The sequence below is a fragment of the Balaenoptera acutorostrata genome, chromosome 5 (assembly GCF_949987535.1).
Source record: "Balaenoptera acutorostrata chromosome 5, mBalAcu1.1, whole genome shotgun sequence".
Lineage (NCBI taxonomy): Eukaryota > Metazoa > Chordata > Mammalia > Artiodactyla > Balaenopteridae > Balaenoptera > Balaenoptera acutorostrata.
Genome location: NC_080068.1, coordinates 109,262,325 through 109,283,328, shown reverse-complemented (window position 1 = coordinate 109,283,328; position 21,004 = coordinate 109,262,325). Strand labels below are relative to the sequence as shown.

Sequence of the window (21,004 nt, the reverse complement as noted above, 5' to 3'; positions counted from 1 at the left end):
CTTTATTGGTGGAATAGGTGTCAGTTTGTGAAACTAGATAATTTTATTCCCACTTGAAAAGTCTTTCTTTTCAGTTTAAATAATTGTAGCATAAAGTCGCTTTCGAACATTCAGTGTACAACTTGGGCCAGGGTTTGCAACAAGTAAAGATGAAAATGATTAAACTGCAAAGGAATACTTTTTGGTTGGTTGCACAAAATAACACATCATTCATTGCGAGTGCTGTGTATATATGGGCATACATATGAGCAAAAACCATTCACGTTTTCCAGGTTTTAAATCTCTTAATTATATAAAAGTAAAAGCATTGTCAGAGAAAGGCATGTTAAAAGCTTCCTGAATAAAATGGCTGCTTTTGGTTTGAGAGTCTACTCCCTTAAAATACTCTAGTTCCAGAGGGTTTGCATTTCATTTCTTTTTTTTTTATTATTATTAATTTATTTATTTATTTTTGGCTGTGTTGGGTCTTCGTTTCTGTGCGAGGGCTTTCTCTAGCTGTGGCAAGCGGGGGCCACTCTTCATCGCGATGCGCGGGCCTCTCACTGTCGCGGCCTCTCCTGTTGCGGAGCACAGGCTCCAGTCGCGCAGGCTCAGTAGTTGTGGCTCACGGGCCCAGTTGCTCCGCGGCATGTGGGATCTTCCCAGACCAGGGCTCGAACCCGTGTCCCCTGCATTGGCAGGCAGATTCTCAACCACTGCGCCACCAGGGAAGCCCCCCCCCCCCATTTCATTTCTTATAGTCTTAGTATACATGGTATGAGACAAAAGGGGCCGAGGATAAAATCAGGCAGAAGAACCTAAAGAAGAAACAAGGAAACTTCTTTGTTTCAGTTCCTGGACCTCTCTCTTTAAAGCACACTCTGCAACAGGCCAGGGAGGGGAGGGTGAGAGTGGAGGCGTGAGCGGCTCAGTCGCACCTGGTGGTGAACAATGAGGCAGGACTAGCATCCCTCTCCTTGGTGCCAGCTTCCATCGCAGCGCGAATGAGACTGCAGCGTCCCCACGGGAAGTCAGGTGAAGGCCTGGCTCTGGTGCTCCTCAGAATGGCTTGTACTTATTATTCTCATGTTCTGCTTCTCTTCCTTGTTCCCTACCTGTAATACAAGTAACGCAAATGATACGGTTTTTGAAATCTGTGCTTCCATCAGGCACTCATGTTTCTCTTTACAACCTAAGAACAAACTTCTCCGTCCTCAAGATGCTTTAAGGTGAGTCAGCCAGTTAAAGGAATGAAATCACCATGGTCCAAAGTAGAGCTCACTTATTAAAAATAATAATAATAATAATGAACTTGACTATGCATTGTGCAAAGCAAGGCCTCTACTATTTTTAAAAGCCAGTGATCTAGAGTTAAGACCAAAATGAACATGACTCAATGACTTTGACTTCACAAAGTAACTTCACAAAAGAAAAAAAGAGAGGCTTATAGAAGCTAACAGAGGTAGAGTCTGCTCGTAACTATAAACATTTCTGAGACCCCTTTAGCATCTCAGTATTATGTCAGTTGTCCCCTTTAAGTGCCCTCACCATATCCTTGTTGACACGTCTATCTTATTTATCACACTTATAGCTATGATTTTGAATAGTCCTAACTCCCCCAGAGTTACAAAGAAGAGACAGTTTTCTTATTTTTCATATGACCCCCTTCAAATGGTTTTCGCATTCAGTAACTTCTCAGGTAAATCCCATGGTTGTCTGATCAATTTCAGGTGTTATAAAAAAGATCAGTCCCGTCAAATTTAAAATTATAACCTCATATCCAGGGTAACACTCCCGTCTCTCCAGCCCAGGTTGACTAATAGCTTGAGTCAGGAGTGGAGCTTATCTACTCAACTCCGATTTCCTTTTGGTTTTGTGTTGAAACAGGTGGGAGGGATTTGACACAGGAGGTTGGTTCTGTTTCTTTAATGGCTCCTGCTGTAGACCCTTGTCAGTCACTGCTCTTACCCACCCCCAACCCAATCTTCAACTGGTCATAGACACCATCTGCGGGGCAAAGTACCCAAATGATTGCACTTCTTTGGGGTTCCCACGTGGACACTTCAGGAGCGTCCTCAATTTTGTGACACAAGTATCCACTCTAGCTTGACTTCTGACCTCTCCTCAGCTCCTTCCTGATGAAACCCCCCATCCTACAGCCTCTAGATGTATTTTTGCCCAGTTGCTAGTCTTCTTAGGTGTGGTATCAGCATGCTGATTTAAGCCCAGCTACTTCTTAGGCCATAGGAAAGGCAACAATTCTTGCTAATCCACTCCTGAGGCAACTGGTATAGCAGCAAGCAATGTTCTAATTACACATCCTATTTCAATTGCCTGATGGCTGACTTCTACTACACTACCCTGAAACAACCTTGAGCATGGCAGAGGGAGGGATTGTGGTCATATCTGAATTTTCAGAACCAGGCTTAGTGTCTGGTACAGAGCAGGGGTTCATTAAATAGCTGTAAAATTAGTGAGTAGATAAATTAACAAATGCATTTTTACAGTGCAGAAAAATCCCAGGATACTGATGATGTTATAAAGAAAGAAATATAACCATTTAGTTGAAGTATAGTAGCCAACTCTTTTCCTACTATTTAATATTTTTAAAATTCCACATATGAAATCCTATGATACTTCAGATGAATTGAGTATTATTTGTGCAATATTTATGCTCCGTTTATAAAGCTTATCAATTTTGGGAAAAGGTGTGAGTCGTGGAGACTGTGTGACAGACAGATTTCAGGACACCTCAGCCAGGCAATCACTTTACTTAAACACGTTGTCAAATATAAATATAGTTGACACTTGAACAGCACAGGTTTGATCCACTTATATGCACTGATCCACTTATGTGGATTTTTTTCAGTAGTAAATACAGCAGTACTACATGATGGATGGTTGGTTGAATTGGGATCTCGGATATGCATGGCTGACTAAATTAGATGGCATTTTTCAGCTGTGTGGAGGATCGGTGTTCCTAATCCCCAAGTTGTTCAAGGGTCAACTGTAGTCTTATAGCTTTGAAGAAACACCAGTTGTCCCTGGCAACAGGATGAGTGACATTTCTCTAAGCCATTCAGTTCACAGTCCACACTCCATTTCACCTCAATTCTTAGAGCCTAGAGTTTCTACATGTGAGCATTGGGACCTTCAGGGCAGCGTGTGAGTTTTGTTGTTGTTGTGTGTTTGCTTTGTCTAGGCAAGGGAACATGGAAAACACATAATAGTAGCAATTTCACTTTTGACCAATCACAAAAATTTCTTAGTGTGGTAATTTCTAACACTACTGGTTTATTCTTATTTTTTTAATAAAAGTAAAAAAATAGTAAACTGCATTTTGTAAATTAGTATTTTTGCTTTACCTTTACATAAGTTTTCCTTAACCAATCCTAAATTCTACTCTCTACCCCCAAATTGTCTGTTAATAAAAAAAAAAAAATTTACAGACAACCCTTTTTGTTAACAAAGCTTTTTAGAAGCTACTTTAAAGTATAAATGGAAACAAAGACAAGGGCCTCGTGGGACAGGTGACTGACTGCTTGGATTCAACGCCCTGCTCCATTACTTCCTAACTGAGGACCCTAGGACAGTCAACCACATCTCTGCATTTTAGTTTCATCATCAATAAAGTAAGGAAAGTAATATAACTTACCACATGAGTTCATTAAACAGAGAGCCAGGGACTAAACTAATTTATCAACAGGTAAAAAGCTCTGGATTATTGACATTTGACCAAAGGTGTGTTTGTTTGTTTTAAGCACTCAATGTTCAGAACACATTATAACATGAAAAACATCAGTTTCAATTTCATTACCCAGGTTGTTTGTAGATTAGAAATCCAAGGCATAAGGAGTGGTTTGCTGACAGATATACATGCCTCCTCTGCTCAGTCCAAACATCCTGAATGTGGAAAGTACTTGAGGGGTATCCCTTGGCTATGGCTTCAGAAGGATGCTCCTGGAGGTCCCCTGTTCACTGAATTTCCTTCTGAGAAATGCTTTTACAAGCGCACAGCTCTTTTCCATTAAAAATGTGCTATGAGCTTTACTAAAACTCGGAAAAGTTGTCAGATGAGGGATTACTGTCCCCATTTTACAGATAAGGAAAATGAAGCTCAAAGAGGTTAACTGAGGCACACAAGGTCACATCACTATTTAATAGCAAAGTTAGGATTAGAATCCCATTCCTCTGCTTTTCAACCCCAGATTCCATCTGCTGTGTGTTGGCAGAAAACCTGAAAGGTTATCACAACAGAAAGAAAGTTAATTCAGCTGCAGATTGATTAACCTAAAGGGGAATCCAATCAATGTTGGTAGAGAGCCAGAAGTGCTTTTCTTTCTACACTGATGTTTTTACCAGGACAGCCCAGTCTCTCGCATCTGGATCAAAATCAGAATTCCAAATATCAGAACAAGTTAAATGACTTTTCCCTCTCTGTAGTTGCATCCGTCTGTTTTGTGTGGTAGTTAGATATATTGTTAAAATTTCTGGCTGACATCTTGGAGTAACTCTCTTCATTATACTGATTTTTGTGGTCATCCCCAGCATCTTTCTGGATTTGTGATTGTTGGATGATGAATCTAATAAAAGATTAAATATTCACATGATTCAAAGTCAAAGTACGAGGGCAGCTTAGAATTTCTGTTAGATCGATTACCATTTAGAAGGGTACGTCTGCAGCAAAACTTCCTCCTTTGAATGGAATACTGGCTCGCATTCAGGAAATGACATTTTAAGTGCGGCCTTACCAACTTGAACTGAGAGCTTGTTTTGCTTAACAACCAGAGGGAATAAAGATCTAGGTAAAACCAGGAGGGTAAGATTTTATGATTACTATAGGAATATGAAATATGTGTGTTCCTTTCATTTTCATAACACATAAATAGTCATAACTTAAAACCATCTATCTGTTGCAATTTTGCTTTGTGTTGCCGTGATTCCCTTTTAATTTTTTTCACATTCAATTTTTCTTTGTGAACAAAAAAGGCTGAGTATTCATTTTGTATTAATTGGAATACATGTGCTACTTTTGGCAGAAATGTCTATATTTTCATTTATTATAATAATCAATTTTTCTCATTAATTCTAAAACTATCCCACCTTACCATTCTATATTTCTAAAGCACATTACCATCTGTACTTGTACATTCATGATCTCATTTGATTCTCACAATATCCAATGAAGTAGAACTTTATAAAAGATGTTGTTTGCCATTGTAAATTTGTATGTTACAATGAGATGAGACTTTTTGCTTTGGGGAAAATATTATTTTGACTTGAATATTGCATAGTTTGTGAATGTGAAAACAACTGGATAGTCCCTTAATTCATAACTTCCTAACTTCAGGTGATTTTCCAGAAATGCTTACTTCTTCAAAGTAAAGATACATTCTATTTTTAAAGAATGATTAGAAAAATGGGTAACAATGATTATTTAAGGAAAAAATTGGGGCAACTTCATCTTTTTATCAGAAAAATGAAATAATTCTGTAATCTAACCTGTCTCTTTAAGATGTGCAACAAGGGCCAGGAGCAAAGAATCTGCAATATTCTTTATAATTTCATGGGGTCTTCTGAGGAAATGTGCCAATTTTATGGGGACTCGTAGGGAAAAATTTTGATTTCATGTGGATTTGAGTGAAAAGGTAAATTTCATGGGATTTCTAAAAATGGCCGGGTTTCTCAGGATCCATGAAATCTATGGCAGCCATGGAGAAAATGCACTGCTCTTGTTATGGAGTAAATTTTAGTACAGTTTGGCAAAACTTTATTTCTTATACACCTGCTATGATGTACATTACACATTTTGAGTCTTTTTAAAACACTTACCTTTTCATAGATGTGTGTGAATACTAAAGGTGGTACTTTGTGTACATAATGACAAGGTGGTTACTTTGTCAGTTGCTTAGAGCATATGTTAGGTGGTCACTAACACACATGTGACTCATGTGGTCACTTATGTTGGAGCCAAGGTCAGGATGGTGGTGCTTAGAGTTTTGGTGTTCCTAGTCAGGGAATGGATAGAAGCCCTTCATTCCCATTGCCATAGTCTTCAGCGGGTCAGAGAACATTAGGCTTAGAGGAGATCTTAGACATCATCCCGTGTAGTGGTTCTCCAAGCTGTTCCAAGGCCTTAACGTCTGCAAGTGTCCCCTGGGGACCTTGTTAAAAATTCAAACTCTTTGGCCTTACTCCTTGAGCTGACCCAGATTCTCAGAGGGTAGAGCTTGAGAGTCTGCCTTTTAAATTCAGCTCCCGGGGTAATTCTCATCCTCACATACAAGTACACTGGAGTTGGACAGCCACTGTTCAAATCCAATTTTCTTTCCAATTCAACTATTACATTGTCTCTCATGACTTCTAGATCTTCTTTAAGACCACTCCTTACAGGAGGGTTGGAGCCTGGTGAGGTACCATTAGCAGGACTTGTGGCTGGAACTGGGGCTGGGCCATAGAAAAGGCTCTTGTGAGAGAAAAGATGTCAAAGCTCAGGTCTGGAAGCTTGGGCCCGTGGAAGCATAGTCACTACAACTGCTGTAATTCAGGTATGCTACATCGGTAACAAACTGTTTCCATGATGCATTTTTTTTTTTTCTCTGAAATGGTGAACAACTCTTGATAAAGTCCCAAAGAAAACAAAATAAAATTTTACCTCAGTTTATATGGTACCCGCCTTCATGCAAAATTCACTATAAATTAAAACAGTGAAAACCACTTTGTTTTAATATGTAAAATGGTGTTAAATTCTAATTCAGATAATTAGGAAACAATTTTTCACATACTTGATTGTCCAATGGGACATTAGGAAGTAGTGTGTGGTACAGGAACAATCTTCCTTGTTCAGAGCTGCTGGCATTGGGAGACCTCCAGCATCCCTGTCCTTTAGTCTTCTAAATGCTCATAATGCCTCCTAATACTGTGACAACAAAAACTTCCCCAAATTTTCAGACTGCCTTCTAGGGTGGTAATTTCCCTCTGAGAACCATTTTCACTGGTTTTCTTACTTTTCAACCACACCATGTATAGATCTTAGTAAAATGGAAATCTACTCATGTAATTCTCTTGCTTCAAGTCTTTCAGTGTTTCTCCATTCCTTTCAGGGTCAAGTTCAACAATTTAGCTTAGCACACAGAAACCAGCATGGTCTGGTCACTTTCATTCCTCTAGTTTCATCACCCATAACTCTAGGCATATTGGTTTGTTTAAACACCATGCTACTTTACACCTCCATGTCTTCAGATGTGCATTTTTCCCCCCGAGAATATGATCTCTCTTCACTTTGCTCATCCAAAGCTCAAGCGTGACATTATTGGCAAGGCCTCTTGGACAGCCAACTTTGATTATATGGCCTCTCCTCTGCGTTCTTGTAGCAGTAACCTAAGCATACATTTTACTGTGATTGTTGGTATATTCAACCTCTTAAAGTAAGAACTTTGATGTTCCTCTGTAAAATATTTATATTTTTTTAACATGGCCTACAAAAATCTTCAAGGTATGCTCTTGCATATCTGTCTGGCCTCATGGCTCATCATCATCCACCAACACTTAGTTTTTCAGCCATATCTAAAACTTGCCTTACAATTCTTAGAACTTGTTACCCTAGAGCCTCTACTCTTGGACATGCTGGAAAAGTCATTTCTTTTCTCATAACCTGTATAACTCTTGCTCATTCTATAAGTCTCAGCAGAGATTGTCATCAAATTCATTGGGAATCTATTAGGGGTATGTACAGTGGTTGGTTTTGAGTGAGGGTGTAGAAGTTATGGAGACATGGCCTTAGTTGATATGGAGCTAGTAATCCAATGATCAATCTTCCCTCTCTCCCTCTCCTGAGGCTGGATTAAGAGCCCTTCCTCCATCCAATCTCTAGCACAGCACTTATACTATTGTGTATGAACTGTCAGCTTCTTGAGGAAAGACAGTGAGCCATCTCATTGTCAGCACCTGGCAGAGTGCTTGACTCATAGTAGGCACTCCAAGAGTGGGTGAAAACCTAGGATGTTCACTAATTATCAAGACAGCCAATATACTATTTATCAAAAAGTTCTTGAGTGGCAGTATTGAGGATACCTCCTTCTTATTTTGAGTCCTGATCTTTATCTAGTACAGTATTTTGAAATAGATCCTCGCATAGTTTTCTAGTGATTTTTTTTCCTTTCCTTCTTCATTTTTCAGTAGAGTTTTCCTTCTTGATAACAGCCTTGGAGCTCTGACTTACCACTTCTGACCTCTCTAATTTCCTATACAGGAGAGGTCAGGAAGGGGAGGTTAACATTTATACAGATCACTTTGTGTGGACCCTGGGTGCAATGATGGAGGTCAGCTGTATGTGCCTCCCACCCCCCAAATTAAATATCTGAAAGGAAATATTACTTCTTAAAATCCCCCTGCTTCCTAGCTACCAAAAAGTTGAAAGGAAAACAGATGGCAGGCCTGGATCCTAAAGACTGTACATTTTCTTAATTCTTTATGGAATACTTGGTTTTCTAGTTAGGTAAAATCTGATTTTGTTTATCTGCATGTGAGTAGGCTTCTGCGAAATACGAAGGAAATTTATAAGTTCTGGAAAAAAGTCTGCATGTTTATAATTTTGATTCCTAAAGCACAAGACTACAAGACAAACAGATGTCCCTTCCCCAGTTAACACAAACTAAAAAATGAAATTTCTTGTATTTTACTATTCTGTTTATTTAGAATGAAATGAAAAAATTAAGGCCCTTCCTAGCATAATAAGTGACCTTGAGAAAAGTTGTAGAACTTTTCATTCTGGACTCAGGGGTAACCTTTAAAAATCGGAAAATACCCACCCTCTGTGTAGAAATATACTGAATGTATATTTTTAAAGTATTGCATAAAATAGTTATTAAGTTATTTTAAATATAAAAGTCCAATAAAGCTAAAAATGTTACATGCTATAAGATGTTTACATAATGATCTTAAAACAGTCTTACCAAATTCCCTGCCAGTAAACCTTTTTACTTTTCTCCCTGAATTGCAAAATTACATTTGAAAAGTATGTTACTTTTATAGTAGAAAGCAAGAAAGAAAAATTCTCGGATAAGAGATCCATGGACTTGGGGCACAATAATTTAAAAAAAAAATCTTTCAAATAATGTAGATTGGGTACTGGGTCCATCTTCATTGTCCACTGGTCTAGACCACTACTCTCAGAGCCGAGAGGAATTGACTTCTGGTCCTGGCTTTACTTTCTTCCAGCCAGGTTCCTTGGCAAAGAACCTTCAATTCTCTGAGCTCCGATTTCCTCATCTGTATAAAAGAGAATTTCACTTCACAGCGTTGTTGGTATATAGAAACAATAAAATGAACTGTGTGTAAAAAAAAATATTCAAATGAGCTAGATACTGTATGATAGTAAAATATTATTATAATTATTGCAATGTCTTATTCTTGCCTAATGTAACCTCTAATCCTAACTTCGTTCTTTGTGAAGATAAAAGTTGCTCAGATACACTTGATATACAGAAACTCACTAAGCTTTTAAAAAATCTTTTAAGGTACATTAGCATTCATCCTGCTGGATGCATTCTTAAGATACCTCCATGATATCATTAATACTTTGGGTACTTGTAGAGTTAAGTGATTTTCATAAATCAAGCCCTTAAATTATAGAAAGTAAGCAGTGTGGAGAAATAGATATTTAAAATAGAAAATTAAAAATACATAAATTTCTTTAAAATCAGCCCCCAACTTTATTTTGGTGGCTTCAAACATTTTAAATTAAATAAATTCAACAAAAAACTAAACATGTTACTAATATTTAGCTCTATTTCCCTTCTAAAAGGACCATGGCATGATTTTTAAGAAAATATTTCATACAGCTTCATAGTATGTTGTTGTTCTTCCTATTATAATTACGCCCATTTTTTTTTTTTTTTTTTTTTTTCTCATAGAGTCAGAGTTTCTATTTTTGCTAGCTCTTGGTACCAATTTCACTATTGAATTCTGTGAATATCAACCTGGGCAATCAAAGGAACTCATTCAAGTGCTCCCACCCCCTTGAGACATGATCAAGACACAGGGCTAAATTTGGGGTTCCAGCTCCTACCCCCAAATGGCAGTGGACTGAAGCCACGCTTAGCCTTCATAAAAGATTCATGACAATCCGGGGAATGGCTGGGCTCTGACCCTGTATTAGGTATGCGAAGATCCAAGCTGCTCTCTACATAACTCAGGGCAGAATAGGGATTGCTTTGTAGGTACCCCGGATGTTTTAAAGTTTTCTTTTAACCCAGTGTCTTTGAAATTTCTCAGCATTTTTTTGTGTGTGTGAGTGAAGAGAGTCAGAGGAGAGCTGACGTTCCCTAGGGGCAAATCCTGTTTTCGGCTCCTCTTTATACCAAAGGTCTTCTTGCATTTTATCTTATATCTCCTCCTACAAGCTAAAGATTTGAGCAGCTCTTCTTTTCTGACGAGATTTAAGGGATGGACGCTGCAAGGACATCCATCGTCCATTGGATCTTAAATGCTTTACTCGATGTATAGAAAGTAAATGCAGGAGTTTTCATTCATCCCTAACCTTCTTGTTTGGCCCTTAGGCCTTTTTATTAGAGTCCCTGGATTCCCAAATCCCTAGACATTTCTGGAGAAATATTTGAAATCTTCACTTCAAAAAGCAAATGATAAAGTGATATTTTTATCATTGGATACTTTATAAGAATTAGCTACAAGTATTTTTTGTGTTTTTCTATTAAGACAAAGAGAGGTAGTCATAAACTTTCATGCCCCAAGACCACTTGGGTGTGCTCCTACACAGTAAATTAACTGAATTTTCACACAAGTCCTAGTGAGTAGGTATTATAAATGCAATTTTAGATGGGCAGAAACAGGCTCAGGAAGGTTAGGTAACATACTGACATTACACAGCTAATATATAGTAGATCCAAAATTCAAAACGAATTTTGTCTGATTCTAAAGCCCACGCTTTTTCCACTGACTCCTAATGCCTCATAGAAAAAAAGAAATTGAGGTACATAACCTAACCAGGGAATGGTGGAGATTTATGCTCCAGTTCCCTGGTTTCTGAGCAGTTCTTCGATGTAGTGGTGATAACATCACTATATTTCGTTTCAGGGTTGTCGAATATAGTGGACACTGGTAACTAGAACCAGTAAAAAACTTAACGTCTCTACCTCTGTCCTATTCACAGCCCTTCTAAAACTTGTATAAACACTTCCTCTCAAGAGATTTCCTCTCCCCTCCACCCATGCTTTGCTTTGCTAGAATTTTCTTGAGACACCTACTTTTCCACCTGACTTGCTGCATGGCACTATGAAACAGCCGGGTAGATAAACGGTATCAGAGAAAAAGGAAGGGAACCATAATAGGTCAGTTAGGGCTTACCTTCTCCTGGGTTAAAAATGATGCATGAGGTATTTTGGTAACATGACTGCATTGTAATTTCTCATTAAACAAAAACTTCTCATAAAATAGCAGAAATGAAAAAAAAATCCTTTTGCACTTGACTCAGCTTTACTTCCTAGTCCACAATTGGCTAGGATCAGGTGAATTTTAATCCTTTATTTGCCACTGACAGTAAAGTAAGCCACTATCTGGCTGGAACCAAAAAGGAGGCACTTCCGTGGAAGGGAACTAAATTTATATATTTATTTGGTAATATTTACTCAACCTTAGTTTATAACAGAAGACTGTGTTTGCAGCTCCAAAAGGTTCTAAAGAAATGGAATACAAAATATCCAAGATTTTCCTGTCACTATCAGCTGTTTCTGAGGAGTCTTTAACAAGACTCACTTGCCTTTTCATAGAACCATTTATTCACACTTACTGACAAAACTTATGGGTTTTGAGGCTTTTGCTAGATGTCAGGCGCAGTTCTAGGTACTGGCGGGTAATAGCAGAAAAGAAAACCTGAACTTTTGGTAAGCAGCTAGTATTCCACTGTGTGTGTATGTGTGTGTGTTTGTGGAGGGAGAAGTTAAGGGTGTGTATGTGTATATGGCAGGAGGGAAACAGATAATCAAATATATATATATATATAAAATCTATTAGGTCCCATAAGAGGATGCCACTGATGATGGGTGCCATAAAGAAAAATAAAACCAGGGTAATGAGTTCGAGAGTGACTGAAGGGGCTGGTAGTTCCCATCTCAGAATCGTCCAAGGAGCCTCTGATAGGTTATTTTTTGAGCAGAGACCTGAATAAAGCGAGGAAATGAGCCTTGTGATTATCTGGGTAAGAACATTCCAAGCAGAGGAAACAGTCGAGACAATGGCCCTGAAGCAGGAGCACGTCTGACATTTTTCAGCAACAGCAAAGAGAGCAGCTTGGCTGGAAGGGAGGAATGAGGGGAGTGGTAGGAGCACCATGAAAGGCTGAACCTTATAGGGTCTTCTTGGCCATAGCAAAGGTTTTGGACTGTACATTGTATGAACCGGGAAGCATTAGTGGGTTTTGAACAAAGAGGGCTCGCTCTGGCTGATGTGGTCAGAATAGACTCAGGGAGCATGCATGGACCTTTGTTATATTTATTTACCTCCTCTGGACAAAATTATAAGGTTGTAGAGGGGACTGAGGGAGATAATACATATAAAGGGCAATTGAGTTCATATGCACTAAGATCCTAAAACATGAAAGTACTCAGTATGTTACCTGGAGAGCCAGCATCATTAAGTGGTTTGGAGATGAGCTTGGGCATTTCACTGTCTGGGTTCAATCCTAGCTCCATTTCTTATCTGTGTGATTTTGGAAAATTTACTGAACTCCTGCATGCCTTTCATTTCTCGTCTATAAAGTATGAATAACAATAGTGTCTACTTCATAGACTCATTGTGAAAATTCAAATAAGCCCATCTTAGTAAAAGACTTAGAGCATCACATTGCACATAGTAAATACTCAGTAAAAGGCTGGGAGTATCCCTGCATAGCATTTTTACTTTACAAAGTGGTTTCACATGCTGTGTCTCATAAGAGTGATCTGCATAAGTATTGTTATTCCAACTTTGTTGATAAAGGAGTTGAGGTTCAGAGAAGTGAGTTGGCTTGCTCAAGCTCACCTAGCTGGAAAGCAGTCAGGCTAGGATCAAGCCCAGATCTTCCAAATCCAAGTCCTCTTTTCATTATGCTCTGCTGACTTTGAATATTTACATGAGTCTAAGAGGAACTCAAGGTCAGGCCTCCTGACTCTAAATTGATTATTACTTCTATCTTATCATAGCTCTTAATAAAATCTTTGTGTAAAAAATGAATATATGCATTAATGAAAGAAATGACATGAGAAAGGAAGACCCTTTAGAGAGAAGACAACACGTTTAGGTTTCTAGAACATGAAACATAGATTTGGGAGACTGGATATCAATCAGTTGGTGACACACTGTATAAATCTGAGAAAATTGCTTAACATCTTGAGTCCTTGGTTTCTTCATATGCTAAATGAAATCTCAGTATATTCTCATATCTGCTGGCTAGATTTTTGAAAATATATGCCAAGATAAAGATGGAAACATTTAGAAAAAAATGCTACATATACCACATGTGTTGCTACTATTAAACTTCTCTGAGAAAATTCAGATCTAGACACCTCTAAACTACCTTCTGGGGTTGGTTAGTAAGCATTTGCTCAAAAACTTGAATTCTTTGCACTTTTCGGAGGGGGAGAGTAGATTAAAAACTTTTTTCTAGTGGCTTGAATTCATGGGAATTTTTACAGCTAGCTTGGACAAAGTCATTCACTCCCACCTTCTTCTTGACTTTTCGTGGTAGAAGAAACCACCTAAGTTCTTTCCCAACCACTGGTACCATGGGAACTTGAACATCCCACTCCTGGGAAACACTTAACAAAACTGTCTGTTGGTGTCACTGAGCAATTATTGTGCTGTAATAGAGACTTTTACAAAGTGCTTTTGGGGTGTGGTAGTTCAAAGTATGCCTAATTTTGGTGCTGGGTGGGGAGGATCAAGGAAGATGGGCCACAGATGATGCTTCAACCAAGCCTTGAAGTATAAGGAAAGGTTTTCCAGGTAAATAATTGGAGTGGGAGAAAAGGTATTTAAGCAGAGGAGGACCTTTGCAGTGTCATCAAGCACAAGAGAATGTGTTGTCCTCAAGGACATTAAAAGGCTCAGGACAGGTTGGATGGAGCACAGGAGGTAATGGCAGGGGATGAGATTGAATATGGAAGCAGACTTTAGAGCACTTTTTCTGGGGGTGATACAGTAAATGGCCCAGTTTAAGCAGGACAGTAATGTAATCAGATTTGATTTATAGAAAACTTTGCTAATGGATAGATTGGAGTCTGAAATATCAATGAGGTTGCTATTTCAGTAGGCTGAGTGAAATATTCTTGAAGCAGGAACTAAGGCTATGAAGCTGAGAGATGGAAACTGAATCTAAAAAAAAAAACCTTTTTTTTTTTTTTGAAGTAGAATGTATAAAACTGTTGACCAATTGGATGTGGATATTGAAGAAAAAAGAAAAATCTAAGATTATCTCTCCATTTATGAGTTTTCATTCACAGTGGTAAAATGGGAAGAGGAGGAGGTTGGCAGATAGGCAAAGGGATTGAAGGTCAATGAGTTACAGTCATGCATGTAATAAGCTTGGGGTATGTGAGGGACAGTCAGACAATGTATTTGTAGACAGTTTCATATGAGGTTTTAGAACTCAAGCAAAGATTTGGAATGGAAATACAGATTTGGGAGGTTCAGAAATGTGGGTGATAATTAGATAGGGAAGTTCAGGGTAAATAATAGAGTGAAAAGAAACAAAAATAATGAGATCATCTTGGAAACACCAACTTGAAAGAGAACATAGAGCGAGAGGAATCCACGGGGGGAAGAAAAAAAAAAAAAAAAAAAAGAGGAGCAAACAGAGCAGTTGGAAGGACAACGAGGAGGCCCTGACATCTTTGAAGCCAAAGACAAGAGTTTGAAGCAGAGTGTAAACCCCACACTGAAAATGCTCTTTGTGTTTGGCTATCAGGAGGCCATTAGTGACCTTTACCGAAGCAGTTTTACTGTAACGGTGAGGCCAGAAGCCAACTTGCTGAGGCTTGGGAGTTAATGGGGTCTGGGGGCTGTGGAGAAGCAGAGCCCATGAGTCTGTGCCTGTTTTTTCTCCCCCCACCCCCGCCCCAGAGAAAATTTATAAAGGGATGGCATACAGTTATAACTAGAGAGGACATTTTTGGTGAGGAGATATTTGAGCATACTTACAGGTTGAAGGGAAAGAAAGAGATTGATGTTTTAGAAGGGAGGAGAGATTTAACAGAGCAATGTCTTAAGGAAGCACAAAGGTTGAATTCGTTTGGAAGGAGGCAGAAAAATTCTTTCCGTGAGACTGAACTTCTACTCAGTGGATGGACAGAGGTGGCTCAATCATCCACTGTGTTAAGGCTGTTTTCTGGATTTAACAGCTTTCAATGTTCAGGGAGAGTGTAACCTATATACATCCCCATAAAGAAGAACAAATATGAGTTTGCCCCTAAACCATGAGACAGTTGGGTGTCAAAATATTTCATAACAATAATAGACCAAAGCATGGTAAAACTGATTTGTATAGGTCATTTTTTTGAATTTCTACCCTCCCTCCAGAGGATAAGAACTAGTCAGGTGATTGGAAGAAGGTCAGAGGCTCTATGGGACTGACCAGTTTAGATAAGCACTCAACATTATCTGATGTTTAGCAAGACTGAACCCGAATTCCAGACCTGGAGGTTTGCCCAGCTGCACATCCTATCTGGCTTATGCTTCTTCCCATAGGCAAATAAGTCAGGATCAGACGGCGGGTGGCAGATACCAGGCCATATGCATATTTATAATATTGCAAACTTGCCATCAAGCTGACTAAGCCAAATTAAGCACATAAGAAATGAAAAGTTTAGATGGAAGCTGATGTTTTTAGGATTCCAGGATGTGGCTCTGCCAGATCAGTGTGTTAACTTAATGAGAGAGAGCAGCTCGCATTTCAGGAAGGAAAGCAGCCACGTTGCCCTGACAAACTCAATCCCTCCGCGCAGGTCGTGCGCCTTGTAGAGCCCCTCCCAACCCCGAAAAGCACTCATTTAACTCACTGTAAAAATACACCCAGGGTTAGGGTACTGCCTGTCTGATATCGGTAGCCTTTTCTGCAGGCGGCAGTAATTACTCTATAAATACATTGCTTCTGAATTCTCTTTAATGCACAGTTCTTTGTTCCTTTCTGCTCATGTCCTCTTTTGCTTTTGAGCCATTTCCTGTCTCTCCCTTCTCAATATGCAGCGAGTTTTAGACACCTCAGTAATTATCCCTTCTAATCTCTTTTTTCTAATGAACATAAAGCTAATTCCCCCCCTTCGCAGTTATAAACATTGATACTATTTATCATTTTGTTGCTGTTTCTGTGCCTTTCCAAGTCTCTGATATACTTTCTTGTAATCTACTTGAAACCTTGCCCAGTATTTCAGTGGCCTATCCTACTGTGATTAGTGTCCATTGCTAATTTTTGTCAGATCTCTAGTTTTATGTCACTCTTTGTTTTGAATGTTTTACATGGCACTGAGTAAGTGGTTTCAAATTTCTACTTCCTTTTGGCTCTAGATCTTTCTCTTGGTCCATATATACTGTCTTAGTATGTTTGGGCTGCTATAACAAAAACACCACAGACTGAGTGGTTTAAACAACAGCATTTATTTCTCACAGTTCTGGAGGCTGAGAAGTCCAAGAGCAAGATGCCGGCAGAGTCTGTATCTGGTGAGAGCCCAGTTCCTATTCATAGTCTTTTTACTGTGTCCTCACATGGCAGAAGAAGTGGGAGAGCTCTCTTGGGCTTCTTTTATCAGGGCACTAATCCCATTCATGAGGGCTCCACCCTCCTGACCTCATCACCTTCCATAGGCTCCACCTCCTAATACCATTATATTGGGGGGTTAGAATTTCAACATATGAATTTGGGGGCCATGCAGACATTCAGTCCACAACATGAGCTTAACAGCTTGTGAGCATTGCAGGCTTTATTTTCTTCTGAGGTCCCAGCCTGAAAATAAAACAGGACTTCACTTGTCAGAGTGTGGAGTGTAAGGAAAAATGTCAAAGCTCTTCCAAAGTGGATTTATGAAGTCCATCATATCAATGTTTTTCCAAGTGAAATGCTGTATTTCTTAATTCATTCCCCTTTACCCACTAAGCTTACAGGTCCTTTCTGCTCTTGTTTCCTCTACCTTCAACTTATGATCACCCAAGCCAGCACCTAATAGCAGAGCTAGATGGGGAAAATTTCTGTGCCAGATGGCAACCTCTCTCCCATCTCCCCATACCTTACATACACTGAGAGATAGACTTGGCCAAAGGCTAAGGAATTGTTCTGGCTGGAGAACCCTCACTTTTTCATTTTCTGTGCATAGCAGTTAACCCCCAAACAGACTTACTTCCTCTTAAAAGTACTGTGTATCACACTCACCTTTCTGTCTGGGAAAGGAAGTTTATGTGGGGCTTTCCACTTGCACATTTGATAAAATTAAGCTTTGTGGGAGACAGCTACATTTTGCCTTTGTCTCATTTGGGTGATGCAGGGAAGGAAAGAGGTCCAACAAAGGAATATTCTGGGAAGAAAGTCTATTCCCTAATAGTTCCAGTTTATATATAGAACCTCAAGAACCTCATGAATTTTAAAAAGAATTTAATTTGGAAGTATGCACATATTTTATCTTCCAGAGATGTGGTGGTGACTTTACGCAAAAACTCAGATAAGAGGATACTTTCAGGGCAGTAGCTGAGTGGTTTACTGAAAGTATATCTTTCACATGGCAGTGAGCCTCACAACAAAGAGAATCGAAGCGGTTGCAGGAGGACTCTGGTGGAGGGGGCAGTCTGGCCATTTAGCGTGGGGGATGGCGAAGGGTTGGTAGTGTTAGCTCACAAGGTAGAGAAAGGTTGGGGTAGTTGAGGGAAGATTTCCACTGCTGCCCAAAGAAATTCTGAGAAGCCCACTGTGGGAAGAGAGACGGAGCCCCTCCTGTGTAAGTCAGGCCTTGAGGAGGAGTGGGAAGAGTTAGAAGAAGAGGTGACTCCCATTGCAGTTTGTCTAGGACACCAAGATACAGCATCCGGAGAAGGAGTCCCCTGGGGTAGAATCCAGGCTGTGGTCCAGTCCATCCGTGGTTGCGGGGATGATGGGATGTAGCAGCAACAGCCACAGTGATGAAAATGGACAGCAAAGGAAGTGAATCCTGGTTCTTACCCATTCATTTTTCCCTAAGTGGTACCTGGGGGAAATATTATTACTTGTACAGTTAAGAAGAGAAACTCCAACTCATTCAGGTCAGTTTAACAAACACTTATTTGGCCCTTTATATATCAAATACTTTGTAAGATGCTGGAAAAATCAGAGGAGCAGCACATGGTATTGCATTCAGGTTGTGTTTTGGGATGTTTGCTGATGTGAGGAGATCACTGTTTTTCATGAGGTGATGTGTAAGCCCTCACACAAATGGTCTCTGACTAATTAAAATGACAAGTTGATACAAGTTGCTGGTGAGGTGCCATGCGTTCTATTTCCTGGCCAAACAGCACAGATGGTGATTGCATGTAATAGAATATGTTCAACCTGGTTAAACCCTTAGGGAAACTTGAGACCACAAAGTATGCATACTCTGGTTCCTGATCTAGTTGTGTCTTTAAAGACTTACATAACTGCATACCCTTGTAACAAGAATGAAGGGTAAGGCTGTTTGATTTAGGGCTTTCAAGTGACTTACTTATGGCCAGGAAGTATCCAAGTTCAAAGGGTACAGAGACAAAACAATTAGAATTAAAAGTGGCATAAACAGAAACAGTATCATGTTTGTGACAGAATCTGATGGAAATAAAACAGTCATGGCTAAGGTGAAAATCTTGCTTTAGATAGTACTGAAATAGCTGTCATGTTTCTGACCACTTTCCCCTATTTCTACTACAGTGAGGTTTTCTGTTTTTCTATTTTTTGCTTTTTTTTTTTTAAGTTCTTTTTCATTCCATGAAGACAAAGGAACATACCCAAGGACATAGGACCCTGTATTGGAGCCAAGGTTGGAGCTCAGATATTTTTGGCTCTTAATTCTCTGCTGAGTCCATTAGACTATGTCTCCTCTTAGTTCCATTATTTGATTTGCTGTTCTCTGTGTGTTTACATACTCAAAGTGATAAAATACATTTTTGTTCTTATGTTACTAATGCAGTAGAGGTATTTTTCAATTTTGCTGAACTACAGTGCTCTAAACATGGCAAATAACTGCTTTCAACAAAATGTTTTCAAGGCATGCCTCGAAATGGGAGTTAAAAATAGGAATGCAAATGTTAATAACAGTATTGATAAAAGAAACTCTGGCTTCAAAAGCAAGAAATTCAATTAGAAAAAAAAGTGAAAGTATTTGAGGAAAATAGAATATATGAGAGTACTAATGGAAAATTCAGTCCCACGGCATTATTACAAATTAGATAAAGTTTTCCACAACATAGTTCCCTGCAGGTCAGCTAAGATAATAGGGGAATGGTTTTGGGATTGCCAGTTCTCTTTGACTCTAGAGGTTACATCCTAAAACTTTGATCCCTTTGGTATTTGTAAACAATGAAAATCAGGACTATTTAGTCAAGGGTTCACCCGCTGGACCCAGCTTCTTAATGTTCAGACACTCATGCCGATCCTAAACTTTATCCATCTGCATTTCAAAGAGGTTAATGCCTCCCTATGTTTTAAAATCATCTAATATACAAGTGCTTAGGTATGTTGACAAAGGCATTATTATATGAAAGTACTTTAATTTTTATTTGGTTTTCCCCAAAGGAGCCCAAAGTATTTATTAGACTGTCTGTTATTAATTTTCACAGCATGTCTGTGAGGGAAAATCATCCTGTTCATTGCTGTCATCAACATTTTTAGACAATATACTCTTAAGAAACTCTGTGAAACTTAAGAAAGCTACTGTGTCCATCTGAACGGTGCTTACAACCTAAGAGAGCCTGATAAGTTCAACCTCACAGATGTCAAAACCATTTATAGTAATGAAATGTTAAGTGCTCTCCAGAGCCAAAGATTCCATGTTCTCCCTCCTTAACACATTCCAGTTAATAACTGGAATCTTAATATTTTATATTTTGATACAAAGCTGCTTACTCTGGATCTTTCCTCAAAGGACATGAAGTTCAGCTCATCACTAAACTTTGTGGGAAAGACCTGAACTTATATCCCTGAAGACCTTGAGTGAGGAGGAAATTTTCATATCAGACAGGAGTTTTCATATAACCTGAACAATTGCCCGTAGTTGATGTGGGGATGGTCAGGATAAAGACTTTTGAATACATGTAGATATGTGGAATTCTTTTATATGCTGCATATAAATAATATTATATATTTAGAAAGAGAGTTGGGTGAGGAATAATTCTTAAGCCAGCCTTTTAAAAAGTATATATTCAGGAACACCAGTTGCATAACATGCTCTTGAAATGAAAGGTCAATAAATTTGGTAAAGTCTTCATGACTATCTCTCCTTTAGATATTAACCATATGCAGTAGTATATTAAAGACTCTGAGATGTCTTTAAGAAACATGTTTTAACCTTGTAAAATCTGTCCAAACTTATTTTAACACCAAATTATTTGTCATGCAGCATCCATAAAGAACAAACACTAGGAAAATAATCTTAATTCATTTCATCTGTGTATTTACCAAGTTTGGTGCATTCCCTCTACACTAGGGGAGATATGTAAGCCATGGTACTTGAATTCAACAAGATCACAATCTAGAAGAGATCTTGTATTTTCTTCATGACATTAAAAAGTTTAAAAAGTTGTATAAAATTATAAATGCTAAGTTCCAAATGACTGAGACAGGCAAGCACATGCCTTGGAAGTTGAGAGGAGTAGTACAGGAAGTAGATTTTTGGTGTCATCTTGGAATTGTTTGTGTCTCCCAAATACACGTTGAAACCTAACCTCCAATGTGGTGGTGCTTGGTGGTGGTACCTTTGGAAGGCAGAGCCCTCATGGATGCAATTAGTACCTGTTTAAAACACCCCCAGAGAGCTCTCTGGCCTCT

At 38.9% G+C, this 21,004-nt stretch overlaps 1 long non-coding RNA gene across 1 annotated transcript in view; it reads right to left on the bottom strand.

The window, feature by feature from the left end:
• Positions 1-6: 6 nt before the first annotated feature.
• LOC103013865 (uncharacterized) overlaps positions 7-21,004 on the bottom strand; it is a 91,226-nt gene continuing 70,228 nt past the window's right edge. The window contains exon 3 of the long non-coding RNA XR_451832.2: positions 7-1,094. This is a non-coding gene — a long non-coding RNA (uncharacterized LOC103013865). The remainder of the gene's footprint in view (positions 1,095-21,004) is intronic.